General features: G+C 33.9%; 1 long non-coding RNA gene across 2 annotated transcripts in view; it reads right to left on the bottom strand.

Moving 5' to 3' along the window:
* LOC134562230 (uncharacterized) overlaps positions 1 to 5,286 on the bottom strand; it is a 138,550-nt gene extending 133,264 nt beyond the window's left edge. The window contains exons 1-2 of one of the 2 annotated variants that reach the window (XR_010083108.1): positions 5,183 to 5,286; positions 2,495 to 2,520 (exon numbers count right to left, since the gene is read on the bottom strand). This is a non-coding gene — a long non-coding RNA (uncharacterized LOC134562230). The remainder of the gene's footprint in view (positions 1 to 2,494; positions 2,521 to 5,182) is intronic. The other variant, XR_010083105.1, reaches the window with a different exon arrangement.
* Positions 5,287 to 7,652: the final 2,366 nt, after the last annotated feature.

A 7,652-nucleotide genomic window follows, 5' to 3' on the forward strand; every position in this document is an offset into this window, starting at 1 on the left:
TTTTTCTAATATCCAACCTGAATTTCCCCTGACACAGCCTCATGTCATTCCCTCTTGTCCTGTCACTGGTCACTAGAGAAGAGATCAGTGTCTGCCCTTCCTTTTCCCCTTATGAGGAGATTGCAGTCTATTATGAGGTCTCCCCTCAGTTTCCTCCAGCCTGAACAGATCAAGTGATCTCAGCCACTCTTCATGCATCTTCCTTTCAAGGCCCTCCAACCTCTTCCTTGCCCTCTTTTGGACACTCTCTAATAGTTTAATATCTTTCTTATATTGTGGTGTCCAAAACACAGTATTCAAGGTGAGGCCACACCAGTTCAGAGCAGAGTGGGAGAAGGTGAATTCATGGAGATTATATTCAGATTTGCTTTAAAAAAAAATTGTTAAAAACTCCAGCAAACATGAGCTTTCCAAATACCAGTTTCTGTTACAAGCAGCACACTGCCCAGGGACACAGCTTGAATTTGCACCACAATGACCCTAACTTTCCTAAGCAACCATGGGCAGTCATGTTAGGTCCTGTCTCTCAAGCTGTACTTTAATCACCCTACCACTATCCTCAAAGGACATGGATAGAATAAGCAATTCCCTTTTTCATAGCAACTCTTTGCCAAGATGAGCAATAGTACCTTCCACAAAGCATAACAATTTTGTCTTATATCACCATTATTTTATGTTCTGAATTATCCCATCATATGCCTGAGGGTTTGATTTCTAATCCATATGTGTTACGATCCAGTTATTAAAATATTTAGAGAGATGCCTCTGCCCAAATTAAGGTACCAAGAGGACCATATGTTGAATATACATAGCAACCTTTTGTGTAAACCAGAGCAACCTTTGCTTCACACCCTGCAGCAAATGGATTTATTTATAGCACAGAGCTTCTTTGGATCAATAGAACTTTGAACAATAATAGGACATGTACATGGGTAAAAGATACCAGTTAGACAAAAAATAGAGTATTAACAGAAAATAATGGTAATGCTAGATTAACTTTAGGGGTTTTACTTACATGCTGAGAATTCTTTAGAAGACTTCTATTAGCACTAATGTCTTCACAATCACCTAAGAATTTTTTTTCTTTCTAATAATAATAGAAATTGCTGTGGAATTGAGTTTCATTTATTTAATCTTACCATATTGAAAAGAGCAAGAGGTCTCACCTTTAAACTCACAGAACAAAAGTAGATTCACATAATCTCCTTGATAAATGCCATGTAAATTGCAGTATTATCAACTGGGACCTTGTAATTTAATGACCTTTCAGTCATGAATAACCAGAACACTTAGTACCTTACAGTAGCTGTAGAGAAATTGAAAACATTCAAACATAAAAAAAAAAAAAAATTGTAGACTCTCAGTAGGGAATTCAGAATTTCTTGTGGCACCTTATTGGAAATTCTGTAGAATGATCTTATATAGGAAAATGAGTGAGACACATGCACAGTGGTTTAGTAACATGTTATGAGGGTATGTTTAGACAGCAATAAATAAGGGTTTCTACTATTTATGTCTTTTGCTATGATATTCTTCCTTGTTCCTCTTCTAATATTTATTTACAGATTATTCATTTATGTAACAGTAAGTACAGTGTATATTTTCATTAACAGCTACATATATTACCATATATCACTATGCATCTTTTTTTTTTTTGATATGAAATACAGAATGCAATGTGATATAGTGCACTACAGTAAACATGTAAAAGTTACAAGTAGTATGATAATGTCTTTTGGACTCTTACCTTTGATAGAAATGCAAACATGAAACAATGCAGTTATAGCAATTGGGTCCAAAGAAATTATTTTCATATTTAAAGACATTTTTATTCAAGGCACCCTTTATCTTTCATTCTGGTTTCCATGAGAACTGAACAGTTATTTGCAGGTGCTACTTAAAAAATTTAATCTTATAATTCATTAACCCAAATGACAGCACTATATAGGGCCAAATGTAAGAGAAAATACTAGGTATTGTTTTGAATAAGGCAATGTCTATCTGGGCATTTTTTTCTCTAGAAGTATGTACTTGAATATGATATTTAAATGACAATCTTAAGCATTCAAACAAGGTGTGCAGTGAAATCACATGAAATATTTTCCATGCTCAGCTGCCATTTGGAATAAACAACTATAGATTCTAAAAATCTGAAAAATTCGTAAGACATATAATTTCTGCCTTTCAGCACTCTCTCTCTTTTTGTAACTGTGTCATAAATAGAGATGATATGAGATGATATGAGATTTTAAATGGTGTGTAGGCTTTGGTGTAGAGGTGCATAGGAGTAATGATCATTGTGGGTCCCTTACAAATGAATAATTCTTGTCTTGTCTAGACTAGTCTACTTCTATCCTATTTATAATCTAATAGATAAGTTCTTAGAGTATTGTCAATAAAATATCTTTCCTAAATAATCATACATATATTGAGTCAGAGGTAATAAATTTCATACAGTTACAATTGACAGATTCCTAAAGTACTAAGTACCTACCTTGTTATGATCAAATGCAAAGTTTCCTGCAGATTAATAAAAGTAAGCCAATAAAAATATGTTTGGACCATGAGTTTATACAAAATTATTAAACATTGAAATTATTTACATTTTGGTAACCCTGCCTGTGTTAAAGTTCTGCCCCCTATTTACATTTTATAAAGTAAAATGCCTCTTCAGTTTCTACAACTGAATAAGTGAAAACTGCTTTCTTGAGAAGTTCAATGACTCGCCTTATTACTATTTTATTTACCTTCTCCATCAGTCTGTGACTGCTTATTTCTGTATCAAAAGGGAAAAACACTGTTGACTTCACTAAACAAACCTAATACCTTTACACACTTGATTCAGCTATACTTCTACTATAATTGTTAGAAGAACAGAAGAAACAGACAAAAAATCCCCAAGCCAAACAACAAAACTGTTTCTTACTTTTTTAAAATATTCGGGTAAACGACTTTAGGCAAAATCAATTCAAATATTAATATATACATCAGTCTTAAGAATTCCAACAGGACTCAATTTCTTTTCTGGTAAAAGCTGTAAAATCAAAGTTACAATTGGAACACAAGTATAAAATTCAAGTCCATCCAATAATTCCAACAGTGGCCTAGCTGGCTATCAGTGCTTTGGCTGCATGCGCACCCAGCACATTCTGTCAATGAATTCCTGGGTGGTGCCAGAGCTTCCCAAATACTCTCAGCACTGAGGAGACAGCACGAGAGATAAAGTCAATGACTAAGCCTTTAACAAGCTTCACAACAAAAATTCTGTTACAGGAGCTCTCCAGGTGTGAATTATAGACAGCCCTGGGATTTTCCTCAGCAGCCCCTGCTGTGCCTAGACCCTGTGATAGCCACCATCTGTATGCTTCAATGCATATGCTATTCATGCATAATTTATTAATATGCATTTATTAAAAATGCAGCTACCATGGATAAATAATCTGCATGCTCATTGACTCCTTCAGGCAGTTCCTGATGCAAGACTGACCAAAATACACAGATAGTTGTAAACAGCCAGCAGAAGGGGATTTTTGGATTTGACAGAAATGTTCATAAATGACAGTCTTTTATACATAATTAATGAAGGAGATGTTATGTGTATCATTTAAAACACTCAATATAAACATCTCTATGAGATACTGGAGTAATCATGGAGGACTGAAGGAATTATAGGAAATAAGTGAAATAGCATCACAAGTGGTCTTAATCTGATCCAGGTGAACACACTGCTGCAGGGGTACTTGCAATGGAGGGTCCTGCAACTCAATAGGAAACAACCATCTCATGCAAGAGACTGGTTTCCTGTCAGGAGTGTTACACTCTGCCAAGGTGCCATTCCTTTTTTTAGATTAAAAAATCTGCCTGTGAGAATCTCTACAAGTTTCTAGTGCTTAAAAGAAGATACCAAAAAAAAATTTATATTAACAACAAATACGTCATCCTCTTTCAAAATACATTGTTAATAAGGAATAGTAAATTTTCTTTTCAAATTGTGAGCGAGCACGGTTCCACTACTGTGTGGAAGGATTGATATTATTTCTTGAAACCATGCTGAAACAAAAACTTGATGACACAAAATTAGGTTACTAAATTTGAACCCTTTGTATGTAGTAGTATATATATATACACATAGATATATATACTACCAAATAACCCCCCAACCTATATTCCTAGCTTTTCCTCTAGTTTAGGTATTAAATGGAACTATTACTCATGTACATGACTAATTTTTGACTAGTTTCTGTGACATTATTTAAAAAAACCCGAAACCTTGCATGACTAACACTGATTAACACAATACCTTCCACCTCAGATGATGAATCAGGAATGCCATATCAAAGGAAGAGAACTGCAATTAGATCTGAGTAGCTAGGCTCTGCCTAAAGGCCAAACACTCCTATAGAACTTGTTCACTCCTTTTAGTAAGAAGACTGGATATACAAGACAACAGTACAAAAAGACAAACACCATTAATACACCTAATTTTGCATTTGCATTTGAAGTGCTAAAACTGTTGCATGACCCTAGATGAATCATTCCTTCTCTAAAATTCAGGAAAAACCACATCTCTAAGGGCACTGATGCTTGAATGAGACAGTGCCACAAGGTGACTAGCTGATTTCCAATAACAAAGTTGAATTATCTTCTGCATTTTTACGCAACAATCTAAAAGTACTTAATACATGACCACATTAGTACTTTACATAACCATTATACTTCATAGACTCTGATACAACAGAAAAAAACCCATAACATTAATAACTTTATCTATAAAGTGTCTCATTAAATTCAAAAGGATGAGTCACACAAAATTACAGTGCTGTGTATAAATAAATTTATGTCTGTATCTTATGTTTGCTTTAAAAGACAGGAAAAACAAATCTGTTTAAAATAACTGGCTGTGCATGGGCTCTAAAATACTAAACAAAAAAAGTTCTCAGAAACTGACTTACTGAAATGTCTACTGTATTTCATGTCACTCTGAACTTGCAAAGACTTTTAATTAATTTACCTTAATATGTATTAACAACTCTGTCTGAAGAAGTAGACTCTGCAAGGCTACTGAGCAAGCACATTCTGCATCGTTTGCAGAATTACACTTTAAAGCTAATGCATACTGAAAACATACAAAGCAGTTAAAACATCACAATCATTTTGTATTAATTCAGACATAGACACCCACCTGTGCTTTGGTACAAATCAGAAAAAGATCCAGACTTCCATTTGACATTCTCCTTCCTTTTCCACCAGACAATTTTGTTCATATAAGAGCTCCTAGTTGAATCTATGAAATAGTTACTCAAGAACAAGTCCCTGAATATTAACCAATCCAGCATTTGCAGTAACAGTATGTTCCTACAATTAGGACAAAACATACAAACTATTCAATGTGCTTTTACATCTAAGTCTGTGTGAAAAATAACCCCTTTCTAAACTAAGCAATAAAAGGCTAAATAGTTATTTCAAAACCATTTGCATTGTTTTTCTTGCTTGAACTGCACCACAATAATGAAAAAAGAAAATAATAATTGACTGTGGATAATAATTCTTGGAAATAGCTTAACTAAATGGTGAATGTGTTCCATTTTATCGTGGCCTAGGGTAGTGACACAGAGTACTGTTATAAGAATGGAAGCTGTTGATTATAGAAACATAGAATGGATTGGGTTGTAAGGATCCTTAAACTTTTAAGATTTGCTGATGTAGAAACTCTGGCAAGACAAATTATATATTTCATTTTAGGACAGTCAGCTCACAGTGCTATGGAATATATTTCAGTATGGGATATATGGGATATAATTTCAATGCCAAAGTTCCATTCTTGTGTGTATTTTGGTATCTCAGGAGCACAAAATCTGGTGACTTGTTTTATTTAAATACTGCATTAAGCTTAAGTACTTCTAACTGGACAATATTTTCCTTAAGTAGTAATCAGCTAGGCAGAAAATCAGCTTGCATCAAAGGAGCTACTTCTGCCCACCCAAAAAAAAGATCTATCTCATTTTCCCACAAGGATCAGAAGTTTGTGTAAGTGAATTCAAGCAGAAAATTCTGAAGCTGCTAGATATGTTCCAGTTTATTTGGTTGTTGTTCTGTGTTTGATGTTCTAATTCTGTTTTTCATATTATATCAAAAAGAATAAGATATGTAGTAGTGTCCATCTGTATAAGATGCAGAAGCATTAAGTATGCTGAAAAAAAAGCCTTGGAACACCTAAACACTTTTTCTTGTTAATATAAAAAGGATATGCTCATATATATCTTATTAATCCTGCTTTTCAGTAATAAAGGGGGAAAACCAGCACTATATGTCAAGATTAAGGCCTATATCACTTGTTTTGAAACAGCTGAAAGAAGTTTCCTGTTTCTTTTTAGCCTGACCTATTCTGTGCATTCTTGCAGAATACTTTTTCTCTTAAACGATTTATCCTAGCACATGTTTCACTACACTGACCCTGGCTGTCTTTTGGTATTTATGTCTTCCAGTTGACTAGTGTAAATAGCAGAAAGGACTATAGCCCTTACAGCTCCTTGTTCAGTTTTGCAGGTTCACAGAGGTTCCAGTGCTTAAAACAACATTTGCTTAAGCATTTATCTGCACTCACGTTTTTGTACAGAAGTAAACACACAGAAATCAAGACAAAATCCAAAGAAAGCATCTAAGATTGAATTGCCTATATCAGAGAAGACTGTTTGTTCTAAAGTTTCTGTTTACCATAAAGTATTCTTTGTTCTTATTAGAAGGTGTTACACATAAGACTGAATGATTTCAAAAAATTATCACTGCTTTAGATTATATAGTTGATTAATTTCCAGAAATAAAGGACTTTATTCAACAGGTAACATAACAAAATATTTTTAATATAATCAAGCTAAACTACTAGGCAATCAAATCAAGTTATTCAAAATGCAGTTTCTGGAATTATTGAGACATTTTAGAGATAATAGGCCTCTTAAAAATTCTGAACTCATTTAAACATCCTATCTGCAGTATATTATCTCTGAATTGTATCATACCTCATAGGAAAACACCTGATAGCATCACTTCTTTAAGAGCCTTGTCATTAAAACCTGAGTTATTTATTGCTTTATCCAAAGCAATAAATCATTTCTCCTCTTATATGTTATAAACCAATGCTGTTTCTTTATTTCATTTAGTTCTGTAGATAAGAGAAGCAATTAATGCCAGGCCTGTCAAGTAATGCAAGACCTGCTATGTGTATTTAAGAGAGAGGGACAGAGGGCAAGAGGGACCAACATGAGTAAAAGGATGAAAAAGTATTTCTGTGAACAGATGGCAAGAAAAGTTTGAAAGCATACTTTTGAGACTAGTAAAAGTACATCTTGTGCTGCATTCATTTTCTTGTGTGTCACTTTTTGGATCTGAATTCAATATCATTAACTCCAAAAATTTGTAAGAAAACATAGTGAAAACAAAAAAGTTTCTTATTGCATCAAATAATAAAATAATAATTTCCTGGAATCCTATTTTTCTATGAGCACAGGTCTATAGTCTGATCTAGAACTTTCATTCACAAAAGCTTGAACTTTAAGGGCTCTCTTACTATTTTCTTCATCATTGATGAAGTCATTGACTTTATGCCTCAGCACCTGAAGTCTGCTCCTTTCTCTGTATAGAGGGCCTTATTCACT

The sequence above is a fragment of the Prinia subflava genome, chromosome 1 (assembly GCF_021018805.1).
Source record: "Prinia subflava isolate CZ2003 ecotype Zambia chromosome 1, Cam_Psub_1.2, whole genome shotgun sequence".
Classification (NCBI taxonomy): Eukaryota; Metazoa; Chordata; class Aves; order Passeriformes; family Cisticolidae; genus Prinia; species Prinia subflava.